At 32.9% G+C, this 14,271-nt stretch overlaps 1 long non-coding RNA gene across 1 annotated transcript; it reads right to left on the reverse strand.

Moving 5' to 3' along the window:
• Positions 1-10,578: 10,578 nt before the first annotated feature.
• LOC143059705 (uncharacterized) lies at positions 10,579-13,868 on the reverse strand. The gene is made up of 2 exons (XR_012973565.1): positions 10,990-13,868; positions 10,579-10,633 (listed from the first exon to the last, which is right to left on the reverse strand). It is a non-coding gene; the product is annotated as an uncharacterized LOC143059705 (long non-coding RNA).
• Between the last annotated feature and the right edge of the window lie 403 nt (positions 13,869-14,271).

Genomic DNA, 14,271 nt, shown 5'->3' on the forward strand with positions numbered 1-14,271 from the left:
TTGCAAACGTATCTTTCAATGGGACTATAGCATATGATCAAACAATGGTCGGCAGAAATAAAAACTATAATGACAAACATTGGAGTTATGGAAACTTTCAGAATAAGAAGAGTTGCGATAAAAATAACGCAAAATCAGCACTACCTGAACAGCATAGTCTTGATTGGTTAAAAAACTTAGATAAATATCCAAAACTGCGAACATTCAAAACTTTCAAAAATAATTTCTCTGCTGAAGCATACGTGAACCTTAACCTACAACACAATGAACGGTCGATGTTGGCTCAATTTAGATAATTTAGATGCGGCATTCTACCTCTAAGAATTGAAACAGGACGGTTTAGTGGCAAACCTGAGGACAGCAGACTTTGTAAAATTTGTGGCAAAAATGAAATTGAAAGTGAAATTTATTTCCTTATTAACTGTGATTTATAAATTGAATTTCGAAATGAACTTTACTCAACAGTACCAAGCAAAGAAACATTTTTATCACTGCCACACTGTGAACAATTAATACAATTTTATATTTATTTTCCAAGAAGAACAGCTAAATATATTTTACAAGCATTTACAAAACGCAGACAATTCATTTATGTAAATAATTGAACTACATGACTCTACTATGAAATGATTTAAGGATTTATATTTTTTAAGTGACTTATAGGTCCAATGGGCCGGGTGTACAAACATTGTATTGACACATATTATTATTATACTGTATATATACACAATGTCACTATAATAAACAAATTCGTTTTATACCTCTTTGATTTTACAGAAACCTTCTGATACTTTGAAAATACACGAAATTATGCAACAAGCAAAAAGTATATGGTCCCAGAGTCTTATAAAAGCGAAATATTAGTTTGATGAAAAAAATATTTGTCCTTTAAACTTTAGGGTTTCAGATATTCGCGCTTAGCAATGAAAAAAAGATATCACGGCCAATAATGCTATAATATTCGAACGAGATTGTGTTTGTCATTGGAAATGAATAAGGTAATTAATGTCATATTGTCTTCACCACAAGCTACTCCCATGTTAAGCTATATTTAAAATTGTAGTCTACTTGGGTAAAATCTAGAATATCTTCTGGCAAGTAAATATGGGTTGTTTCCAGAATTATATAACATTTTTTGTCGTTTGGTAGTAAGTGTTGTTTTGGATAGCTGTCTCAATGTAGTATACTCAACATGTCCATGTACACATCAATAAAAACTGTAATATAGTTTACTGTCACGTGAGTTTCTACTTACCGATGGCTTGCCCATAAAACTTCTAGCTGATCCGTGTGTTCTCCGGCGATGGGATTTTCCGAAAGCCTTTTAGCGAGTGCACTTGCATATAATGCAGAACCTGAATGAGAGATTGAAATATATTAAAATATATCTGTATCACACATCATCAATTAAAAAAAATGTACCTTCTTAAAATATATAATATAGAAATATACGTTTACATGCAATATATCAATCATGATTGTATTCAAGGGAGAAGCAAAAAACGAACTTACTGAAATATATTATTTTTTTGTGATGATTATTTCAATGTTAAAGACCTTCGTGTATGCAACCCTTTTTGAAAAGGTTTTATGTTTTATTTTCAGATAGTTATTATTAGTTCTCAAACATCGTCAACTATTAAGAGTGTTTTATTATACTAAATTTGTATTAATTTGAAGTGAACCTAAACAATAAAGGTAGCAAAATAAAAAAAAATATGAATTTCATGCTTGAAGCTTTGATGGTAAAACATGAGAGTAAAGATATATTATTATCGACACATGCACGTTTGCATTTGATCATTTTAGTGTAAATCTGCATTCTTAATAAACATATCTTTGGATGACTATGCAAACCTACATAAAAAGTCCTTGTCTTCTTTCTTCCAAAATAACATTGCCAATTCTCTTCGGTCCATAAGTACTGCCCAGATGAACAGGTGCTTGAAAATATCTTTTTCCTGAATCTCTTCTTTTTCAGAATTTGCAATATCGTCATCATCATCATTGCATCAGTTCAAACCAATGTACATAATTTTTAGAAAAGTCTAACCTAGAACTACTCTAAACAGTTCTACATTAAAATAATTATAGGAGTGTTTAGACAAGTTGAAGGATAAAACTTTCTGAAAAAGGTCAAGCGTAGAACAAAGAAAACTGCTCTAAAGTTAAACAACTTAAATAAAGACCGTTTTCTAATCGTGGTTTCGAGCGGAGGTTGTTACACTAAGTGTCATTGGATGTCATATAAAAAGAACAACAGCAACGTTAACTATATACAGTGTTAGAAAAGGAGCTAAATTTTCAAAAAAGACATTAAAACTCAGAAATAGAAAAAAAGGAAGAAAACCCCAAAACAAAGGTTATACAAACATTTGACAAACGCTGTATACAAAATTGATTTCAACATCTAAGTAACACCAAACACTCTAGAAACCGTTGTTGACCTTCTACAAATTGCATGGTCGGAACTGTTGCAAGACGTCGACTACTTCATAACTTGTTTGTGCTTTACTCTGCATTGCTCTTTCAAGAATGTTCTTGCGTGTGTTTCTATTAAATGGTATCTTTTAAGTGTTAAATTATTTAATATTGTCATGCAGCGGGGTGTTTGGCAAGCCATTTAACCAGGTGCAACCCACCGCTTTGTCATAGAATGTCCTGTACCATCTTGTAAAGTCCATGAACACACTCTTAAATGTAAAAACATTAAAGGTGTCAACAAGAGTTTTTTTTACAAGAGAATCTTTATTCAACAGATAAAACTTAATTAAAAAGATAAATAATTACTATAGCATGTATAGGTTCCAACAAAATATGAATTATGAATCTAATGTATTCAATGACATCCATATTTGAGTCATATGAATGATTTAACTGAATCTATACTTAGATTATATTTAGAAAATAATCGTGTACATGATGAATAATTTCAGCATCCAAAACAATTGCTGAGACATACATTGTCGACATGCGCATCTGATAAAATAACCATTGTACGTTTGATGGTATTTCTCCCACATTGCTATTCAAATTGTTTTTACAATTATTGTTTTTCTAAATTAGAAAAAAATAAATTTCAGTCACAACAGAAGGTACGTGGTTTGGACTTTTAGTCAACATTAGAAATAATCGTATTCCGAAATGAAGTTTGGCTAATACACAGTGAATTATAAACCAAAACCAATGTATAATTTAAAACCAATTGTTCAGAGAACAATTAAAGGTCTTTCCGAATCAAATTTCGATATTGAAAAGAAGCTAGTTCCAGTTAACTCAAAGTTAAAATTGGAATTTCAGTCATTCACGTTTAATTATACTGCTGCGATTAATAAACGGTTTCCTAATACTTTTAAGTGAAATAAGGGAGATACTTGGCTATTACAGCTGAATGATATCAATTCCGGTCTCAAATGATAGCTTCTTTCAAATAGGTTCCAAACATATACAGTTACTACATACTTTTAAATTTAAAACTTTGATACTTGGCCATTTCCGGTTTATCGAACGGCAATTCTGGTCTTTAGTTTACGTATGTGTATTAACAAAATATATTGGTTCTGAGTATTTTTGAATAAAAAAGTGCAATCATCACTACTTTCTGTTTTATCAAAGTCACTTCCGGTTGGCATTTACCAAGGTTATATGTCAACCAACCATTTTTAATTTTTAAAAAGGTCATGTGGATGATACTAAACCAAACTGAAGTAAAAATCAGTTTACCTCATATTAAGACAATTCAGGGGCATTTACTCCTATAAGATGTCATTAGATTGTTTCAGACAAAAAGTTACATATCTTCTTTACAATTAGGCAAACTTTTTGCATTTGTTCTTTTATATATATCTTGTGTTAGAGAAAATGCAAAAACAAGGAAAAGTCAAAATTGAGAACTTGACCTTGATCTTTGACCTCATTTTCTTAGCTAGGACCTAGGGGCCTCAAATAAAAATACAGGGTAATACGTTTAACAGTTTATGAGTTACAAAAACATACAGACACATTTATTTGGTAAAAGTAATAAACTCCTATAAAATTTCGTCAAATCGCTTCGATCCAAATATGCCAAAAATCCCGAGAATGTGAAGAACAATTTAGAAAAATTGATTTAATCAATATCTTTTTTTTTGTTACAAAAGAGATTTAACACTTGATAAACATTAAATAATGAGATGACTCTCAAAAAGATAATTGTTTGGCTTAGCAGAGTAACATCTAAAAGAGAAAAGACTGTACGATACAATGAAAGAAATATCTATAAGCGAAAAATTGCGAAACACATATCTCAAGAACAAAATTTAACAGAGGAAATAAAAATAATTATAGTATTGATAATAATTAGAACAAATACAATAGATCTGGCAATAATAAATGAAAGACCTTATTATCAGGTCAGAAATTTAAACCATAAATCATTGTAAATGTCATTGTTAGGCAAAATATAAAGTTCACTGCTCAGATTTAAGACGAGTCGTTTATATTTATAAGTATCTTAAATTCTACTTTGACACATTGATTAAATTTCAAAAACGGTATCTAGGCTTTATCCTAACAGTTTGAACAATCTAAACAGAAGGGTGATCTAATAATTTTTTAATAGAAATATTGAGAAAGGATTTGTTTATCAAGATTTTTCTACTGTGTCTTCACTTCTCTCAGATTTGCTAGACTAAAGCTTTCTTGGATGTTTTCAATGGTTACTTTTGTAAGATATTTTGCTAAAAATATATTTAAACATGTTGTATTTATTGCAATTAAGTATGTCAACCACTATTGATAACACTATCACAAATTGTTGTTTATGGGCAAGCTAAAGCACGATTCCAGGTAAGGAATTTTCTCGCTATGTTGAAGACTTATTGGCGGCCCTCGACTGTTTTCTGCTCTTTAGTCGAGTTGTTGTCTCTTTGACACATTTACATGGCCAATTTTATACTTGTATTATAAAACTCTCAAACAATAAAATTGAGAATTGAATTGGGGATTGTGTCACAGAGACAACAACCCGACCATATAACACATACTTATAAATCTTCCAAAATAAACTATACTTACATGCAATATCGTAAATGTAATGCATTTGAGTTTTATCAATGAATACTCTGAATAGTGTGCCTGATATTCATATGATGAAGACATAATCTTTCAATCAGTTTAATTGAAGTCTGAAGCTGGCATGTCAGTTAACTGCGAGTAGTCTGTTGTTATTTATGTATTATTGTCATTTTGTTTATTTTCTTTGGTTACATCTTTTGACATCAGACTCGGACTTCTCTTCAACTGAATTTTGATGTACGTATTGTTATGCGTTTACTTTTCTACATTGGCTAAAGGTAAAGAGGGAGAGTTAAGATCTCATGAATATGTTTAACCCCGCCGCATGTTTGCGCCTTTCCCAAGTCAGGAGCCTCTAGCCTTTGTTAGTCGTGTATTATTTCTATTTTAGTTTCTTGTGTACAATTTGTAGTGTAGTATGGCATTCATTTTTACTGAACTAGTATATATATTTGTTAAGAGGCCAGCTGAAGGATGCCTTCGGGTGCGGGAATTTCTCGCTGCATTGAAGACCATATGGTGACCTTCTGCTGTTGTCTGTTCTATGTAATCCAAGTATCGCTCTGTACTACTCGGTAAAACCTAGCTCTTTCCCGGTATTTTACATTAAGCAGTGCATTGTTCCTAAACTCAGAGTGTTTGCCGACACCTGCCGTACATGTAGATGCTATTAGTCTCACTAACATGTCTCTACATTCAGTGTTTTCTTCTTAACAGACACAATTCACCTGCTGTAAAGGGCTTCATTTCCCGGCTTCCGAGTATCTCTATCACTGCTTTATTTATCATTTCGATAATGTTCCTGTTACTGGATGATTCGTCTAGCTTAAATACCAATTAAGCAAAAAGCATAAACATATTGTTTATTGCACATATTCTGAGTGCTGTCGTTGTTTATCATCTTAACAACGTATTATATTGTCATCTGTTTTTGTTCTATTATTAATATACACCTCGCCAAAATCCGGAAAGTCCTACATGTGTTTGCTTTTTTTTTAAATTAAATTTGATACTGCTTTGTTTTAATATATTTCGTTAATCTATTGTTAATCGACAGGTAAGAATTCGGGTAACATTTGTATTCCTAAAAACATATTTTTTCTAATGCTACATACAAGTTTTTTTCTTTGCAAGTATCGTGCAATAAAATGTAACTGTTAACCGCAGACTAAATTATGCCAATTTACGTGCCCGAGACCTGTCAATAGACACTTGCTGACTTGAAGGAATCGTCAAGCTCCACAAACTTGGTCACGTGGTCAACGCAATTTGACTTTGAGACAATGGCTTCAAGTCCATTGGTTTGGCGAGGGGATATTTTTCATTCGACTGCACAATGGATCTTTATTTTCACGTATGGGATAATATTGGTCGAAAAATCAACAGGTTTAAAGCTAGTCAGAATGTACAGGATATACGAGCAGCTTTAATTAAAGAATGGGAAAGAATTCCTTTTAGCACATTACGACGCTTAATTGACAAGGGGTAGATATATCGCTGATAAATTCTGGATGATGTGTATTGCATGCACTTGCTGTTTCATTGTAAAACGTACTATGTAATACCTCGTTGTCATCGTTTCAGTGTAACAAGTTTAGAGAATATTTGTGTTTTAATCAGGAAATTAAATGTGCTTTGCTCTTTTACAAAACAATCATACAATTCAAACACGTGTTTGTTTGATATTTTATAGAACTTTAATGTTATGATATTTACCTTATAAATCAAGTTTCCTGCTATGCAACCCGTGTCCTGAAAGAATACAATGCATGTTCATTCACCGACTACAAACATGGTTATCTAAACACTCAAAAGACCAAAATAAAACAAGTTTTTATACAGATCACCCCTTACCTATGCTGTATGCACATATTGTTAGAATCAAATCGCTTTTTTTCTTTGCTAAGCCAATGTTTTTATTTAGTTATGTTTAATATCAACCTTCCATTGCGTAGATACACATCTTGAGATCAAACACAAACACAGTACAACACTTATCCAATTCCCTCCGCATATTTAGGTATAAAGAACCTGGCATGACAACCAGCAGTTGTTTTCTTTTTGATACACCTTGACGTCTTAATGATTTTGGTTGAACGTTAGGGAACATCTAAATCAAAGATGACACACATATATTCTATTCCTAACCAAAATTTCGTATTTTTTTTCTCGATTATAACATTACTTCTAATAACTTTCACTTCTAACGGATGACACACTGATTGCATGGAACATGAACTTCCTTTCATTTCCTAATGCATGTGGTTTGCTTTGGTGTGTGTCCCAAGTATCCGAGCAATGCTTATAAATTGTGATGATGACTACTGTTTAGCTTAAATATCTGTTCTGTGAGTTGTTGACTGATAAAATGATGTAATCAATGAAATCAAGTGATTTTTCTTGCCGATTATTATTAAACAGAATTGGTAAGAGGTGAAACTATACAAAGAACATTATTCATGTTATTTAATATAAAGTTGTGCATGTTTTGGTGAAAATTTTTCAGAAAAGAAATTTAAAAATCATAATAAGAATAAAGAGTTGGATGTTTCATGCCCAATATATGTGATCTTCTCTAAATGCAATAAAATAACTAAACATGTAAAGCTAGACAAGATACGGTGTTTGATCACTGAGTTCATTATAATAATACAAATGAAGTAGTCCTTTCCCATAACTCTTTTACCGACAATTCTGCGTATTCTTTTTAATTCACAATCAAGATTAACAAATTTTGAAACTAAGAATGGAAGTAGGGAATGTGTCAAAGCGCCAACAACCCGACCATAGAGTAGACAACAGCTAAAGGCCACCAATTGTTCTTCACTGTAGCGAAGAACACCAACTCCCGTCCCTAAACAAATATGTATGCTAGTTCTGATATAATGGACGTCATATTATACTCCAAATTATTCACAAGAAACTAAAAATCATATGAGATTAACAAAGGCCAGAGGCTCCTGACTTGGACAAGCTATATTAAGAACATGTATGAAAAGTTTAAAATCACGAAAATATTGAACTCCGAGGAAAATTCAAAACTGAAAATCAAAATCTCAAACACATTAATAGAATACACAATAGTTAAAGTTCTGACTTAGTACAGGTATTTACCTATGAAGAAATATGTTGGGTAAAACTAGTTTTATTGCTACCTAAACCTACCTGAAATCGACCCTCATGTCAATTTCTAAATGTAAGCGACCCTCATGATGATAAAGAAACAAATTGGTAAGAAAAGAATCACAATTGGTTTCGTTGGAATGCCGACAGTCTGTTGAAAAAAAACACGTCCCCGAAACGTATTAAATCATCTTAATAATGTCAGTTTTAGGGAGTTTTCTGTGTGAATCAAAGTGATACTTTACAAAGAAGAATTTATCCCTTCCTAAGAAATTATCTACATTGGCCATTATTTTTTCATAAAACAAAGTAATACCAACTATTTCAATTTGTCTTTATTATGGAGTGTGGAATACTTGTGTAATAGGTAAAAAAGTGCAAATGAACTAAAGAGCTTTGTAAACTTTTCGGTTTGGTATAAATGTCGACCGCGCGTCAACCATTTCAACATTCTCGATATATTTGAGTTTTAAATCAAGCGGGGTTTTTTTAACAGAGAAGGACTTTTAATAACCTTAAACTATATAGAAATGTCCAGGGTACACTTCCATTCGTGACACAACATAGAAAAACTAAAGAATTAGCAACACGAACCTCACCAAAAACTAGGGGTGATCACAGGTGCTCCGGAAGGGTAAGCAGATTCTCCTCCAAATATGGCACCCGTCGTGTTGCTTATGTGATAACTAATCGGGCAAATAGTCTACTTGTATTTTTGTCCATCTGATGAGTTAAGCCTTTTTCAACTGATTTTTATAGTTCGTTCTTATGTTGTGCTGTTATACCACTGTCCCAGGTTAGGGGGAGGGTTGTGATCCCGCTAACATGTTTAACCCCGCCACATTATTTATGTATGTGCCTGTCCCAAGTCAGCAGACATGAAAACAAAAGGAAACTTTTTGAAGCGAATCAATGGATTTTAATCGAGTGCATCCTTTTACAGTATAAATACGACACAAACACACCGAATAGTTAGTGGAATTACCTATGCGCAAATTTTGTTCTTGTGGACATAACTTAAATAAGTGTGTGTGTTTTTCTCATAATAAAGCGTGGGATCTTAATATATTATCCAAGTTTTCGAAAAGGATGTCAGCTGCACACTGGTAAGTATAGATTTGAAACTTATTCTTATATTTTTTCGTTAAATCCATTGAATCGTTATTGATAACAAAACTTAACAGTAAATATTCATCAAGATCATTCGATTATTGTCATTACATGTAAATAGAAATATCTTTAATTTCATGTGTTGTAAGCAGAATTAAGGTTGTCAATGCAGAGAAAAACGTTTGGTATTTTTTATATACCTTTGAACAGATAAACAAATAATATCATTTTCTTCAGTACGTAAAGCATCATCGCCAAATAATAATAAATCGATAGTAATATTTACATTAAAGACATTAATTTCGTTAAACATCAGATTTCTCTGAGCTGAAAAATTAATACAATATAATACTAGATAGTGTTCAACATTTTCAGTAATAAAACCACATGAGCAATTTGCATTTTGTATTAAATTTGCTTTGAACAAGTCAGCACGCAGTGCGCTACATTTGTTACGCAGCCTTTTGTGTAAAACAGAATACAAACGATCTCCTAAAGAACCAAATCTCGGAGATTTATTATTTCTATAGTATAGTTTGTGCAAGGTTAATTTAAAAAAGGAAAACGTAGGAATGTGTCTTATACTTAAGTCTAAAGAGTTCCACAGTGCAATAGATGACGGAAAATAAGACTGTTGATAAGCTGATAAACGATTTACGGGAATAGTAATATTTTGACTGTTACGCAAATTATAATTACAAATATCTGATACAAAATCCGGAACCAAATCGTGTAAATAATCTGGCGCTTGGTTATTTATAATCTTATAAAACATAGATAATTTTTTAACCTCCCTTCTGACGCTTAATTTTTCCCATCCCGTCTCTAAATAGATACTGTTCTGGCTAGCGTAACGTGTTAATCCCGTAACTATTGGAGCAGCCTCGATTTGGATATTTTCCAACCGATCAGAATTTGTTTGTCCACAGTTATCCCATACTTCTGACGAATACTCCAAAATTGGCCGAATAAAAGTCATATAATTTTTTTCCAAATATTCCCTTTTAAGTCTAAATTTTAGTTTTCGTAAAACATTAAGCTGCTTGGAAGTTTTTTCTATCAGCTTATCAACATGCTTACTCCATTTACAATCACTACTAAATATGACACCAAGATGTTTATGCGTATGAACTGGCTCTAATGTAGTGCCATGTATGTCATACATAAGTAGCTTTTTAACCAACACAGCAAGTCTCCTTTTATACCATATTTTTCAAGTTTATATAGTAAAGCCTTAATCCAAACTGTAGGGTTGTGGGCCCAAATATACCATCAGTAATTAGTTACGAATCAGTTCACATGTTCTTTATTATTTCAATTCTCTTAATACACATGAAAGGATTAACTGAAATACAAAAAATACACAAAAATAGAATAAAGAATTGAAACAGCAAAATGAACACTTTACCATAACAAAATACAGCAAGAACACGTGATCATAAAATATCTAAAATCATACTTTTAATAATACTTTCTTATAGTTTATATGTGATTTTATATGCATTATATAATGCTGACAACAAAATATATGTCTTATACCAGGTCTATCTTTTTTCTATATTAAACATTTCTATGTTTTCTCTTTTACAATTTACGGCGTCTCAAAAGTTACGATAAAATGGTCAAAATACTCTTATAATAGTTTACCAAAAAACTTCTATTAAATACACATATTCTTTGACTCATATATAACAAACATACCGTATTGGTTGACCATGGTATTCTAATATAGCTTCAAAAACGTTTAACTTCAAAATTAGCTTCATCACATTCGATTCACAAAAATAAGTACTCTCTCAATTAGGGGACTGAAACATGCTAAAAATTCGTGTTTACAATAAAGTGTTGATTTCAAATAAAAATAAGTTAACCAACCAACTTTGGTCTTAACATACCGGCCCCTTAATTGTGTTCATGCAAGAACACAATTATCTTATAAACTAACCACAGTAGACCCAAGTGGTTTCAAAATGTCAAAATATATCTAACTAATAACAATACTGTCTTATCAAAATTAAAAAACAATCATTTAACATTGTCCATATCAGCTTCCAGAACCAAACACAGTTTTCCAATTGATCTGGTCAATACAGTAGAAGCAGTTTTGACCTTCGCTACACGCACTGTTCCAAATTTGTCCGTAATGACTTCCAAGACGCGTCCCATTGTCCATGAATTTCTCGGAGTGTTTTCAACAATAAGAACAAGATCATTGATTTTAAGATTTCTTTCCTTCTTGTTCCATTTAGCTCTCTGATTTAATAAAGGAAGATATTCTTTTGTCCATCGATTCCAGAACAAGTCTGACAAATATTGTACTTGTCGCCACCTTCTACGAACACAATTGTCGGATTTAACAAATGTCCCTGGGGGAGCGCTTTCTCCTGAACGAAGAAGCAGAAGATCATTTGGCGTTAACACATTCAAGTCATTCACACTGTTAGGTACTTCTGTGATAGGACGACCATTTAGTATAGCTTCAACTTCACAAAATAATGTTTGCAAGTTTTCATCATCCAAACGCAACTTTTGCTCCTGCAAAATAGAATACAAAACCTTTCTTACAGATCGAATGAGTCTTTCCCATACTCCACCAAAATTAGATGCTGCTGGAGGATTAAATTTCCAGTCGATGCCCTTTTGAAGCATAAAATTGTCAATCTGATTCAGATTCCATTTAACAATTTCATCTTTAAGTTCTCTTTGCGCACCTACGAGATTAGTTCCATTGTCCGATCGAATAATTTTGGGTACTCCTCTGCGTGCAATGAATCGCCGGATTGCATTAATGCAAGAACTTGTGTCTAGGGAATCGGCTACTTCCAAATGTACTGCTCTTATTTTGAGACATGTAAATATCACACCGTAACGTTTAACAGTACACCTTCTCTGTTTAATTGCAAAAGGTCCAAAGTAATCCATACCAACGATTGTAAACGGTGCAGTATCTTGAGTCACCCTTTCGCTGGGCAAATTCGCCATTTTCTGTTGCATGATGGGTGCTTGATATTTTCTACATATGACACATTTAGAGACAATATTCTTGATTATACCGTTAGCACCTATGATCCAATACTTTTGTCTGAGTTCGGTCAAAATAGCATTTTTTCCTAAATGTCCGATCGATCTATGAATTCCTTGTATAATTGAATATGATAATGTAGATTGTTTTGGCAGTATGATTGGATGCTTCGATGTTTCGGTTAGATTTGATCTTGCTAATCTCCCACCAACTCGTAATATTCCTTTTTCATCAATATATGAGTCAAGTTTAAACAGTCTTGATGTTCGCTTAACATTCAACTTATCTTTTAATCGCTGTACTTCATCATCAAAATGTTGGTTTTGAACAAAACGAATAATAGTCATTTCTGCGTTGTGTACATCCTGTACTTTTAGATTCAGAGTTTTGACTAGTTCCTTCGATTCATTTAGTCGCTTGGATTTTGCTTGTGTAGGTAACTTATCTTCATTCTCATTTGCTAAGTCGTTTTTTCTTCGGTAGGTTTGCTTAAAGTTGTTTACGGCCTTCAACAACCAAGCTACAATTCTTTTCAACTTGTCAAAGTCAGAACATCGAGAAATCAAGGTTTCAAAACTGTTAAATTCATCATAATCATCGTCCACAATTGATGCATTAACCACTGATTTTCGTTTGACTTCTGAGTCATTATCTGGAAATTTCAAGTCCACACATACTTGTGGCCATTCACATTCTGGTAACCACAAATAATCTGGTCCCCTGATCCATTGAGGATTTTGTTCAAATTTCGAAATAGTCATTCCACGCGAAGCAAAGTCAGCTGGATTTTGCTTCGTATTTACATAATTCCACTGTGAATTGTCGGTAGCTTCATGTATTAAAGCAAGACGATTTGCAACAAACGTATGATATCTTGAATTTCTGTTGAAAATGTATCGCAGCACTGTCATACTATCTGTCCAAAAGAACACTTTATCGATGTTGTAATTCAACTCTTGCAAAATAACTTTGCTCAATCGAACTGCTCTTGCTGCAGCAGTTAATTCCATTCTAGGCACGGTAATTGTTTTCAGAGGCGCAACTCGTGATTTCCCAAGAACAAATGAGCAATGAATCCTCCCAGTTTTATCAATTAAACGAAGATAGAAAACCATGCCATAACCGATATCACTGGCATCCGAGAAACAATGAATCTGTGTTGACATTACATTTTCAAAATTTGGCGGCTTGTAACATCTGTCAATCTTAACATTATGCAACTCGTTCAACTGATTCAACCAACTGATCCATTTTTTCTCATCTGTCTCATTAATTTCTTCATCCCAATCAACTTGTTGTTTGCATAAATTTTGAAGAATTGACCTTCCTATGAGTACAAAAGGAGATGCGATTCCTAACGGATCGTACACAGAACTTACAACTGATAATATTCCTCGCTTAGTATGAGGATGATCATTGGTATTTATTTGAAATCCAAATACGTCTCTATCGATGTACCAAGATACTCCTAGCGCTCGTTCAATAGACGATTCGTTCTCAAAATCAAGCTGATTAGTGTTTTTTGTGCGACTCTTGTCCGGTATTGATTTTACTACAGTTGAACTCGTGCTTGTCCACTTTGTCATATTAAAGCCTCCTTTTGTGCAAAGAGATCTAACACCATCTACTAACGATATTGCCTTTTCGTCTGATTCGGTCGATACTAAACAATCGTCTACATATATATTGTTCAAAATTGTTTCTGCAACTTGTGGCTCGAATTGGTTTCCATAGTTCTGTGCAGTTTGTCTCAACGCAAAATTACAAACACTTGGAGAAGATGTAGCTCCAAAAATATGAACGGTCATCCTGTATACTTCTGGTTCGCTGTTCATGTCTCCATTTGGCCACCATAAAAATCGCAATAAGTTTCTATCTTTGAGTGGAACTTTTACTTGGTAGAACATACTTTCTATGTCCCCTTGTAACGCAACTTTTTCAGTACGGAATCGTAAAAGTAC

This window comes from Mytilus galloprovincialis, chromosome 14, assembly GCF_965363235.1.
Source record: "Mytilus galloprovincialis chromosome 14, xbMytGall1.hap1.1, whole genome shotgun sequence".
NCBI lineage: Eukaryota > Metazoa > Mollusca > Bivalvia > Mytilida > Mytilidae > Mytilus > Mytilus galloprovincialis.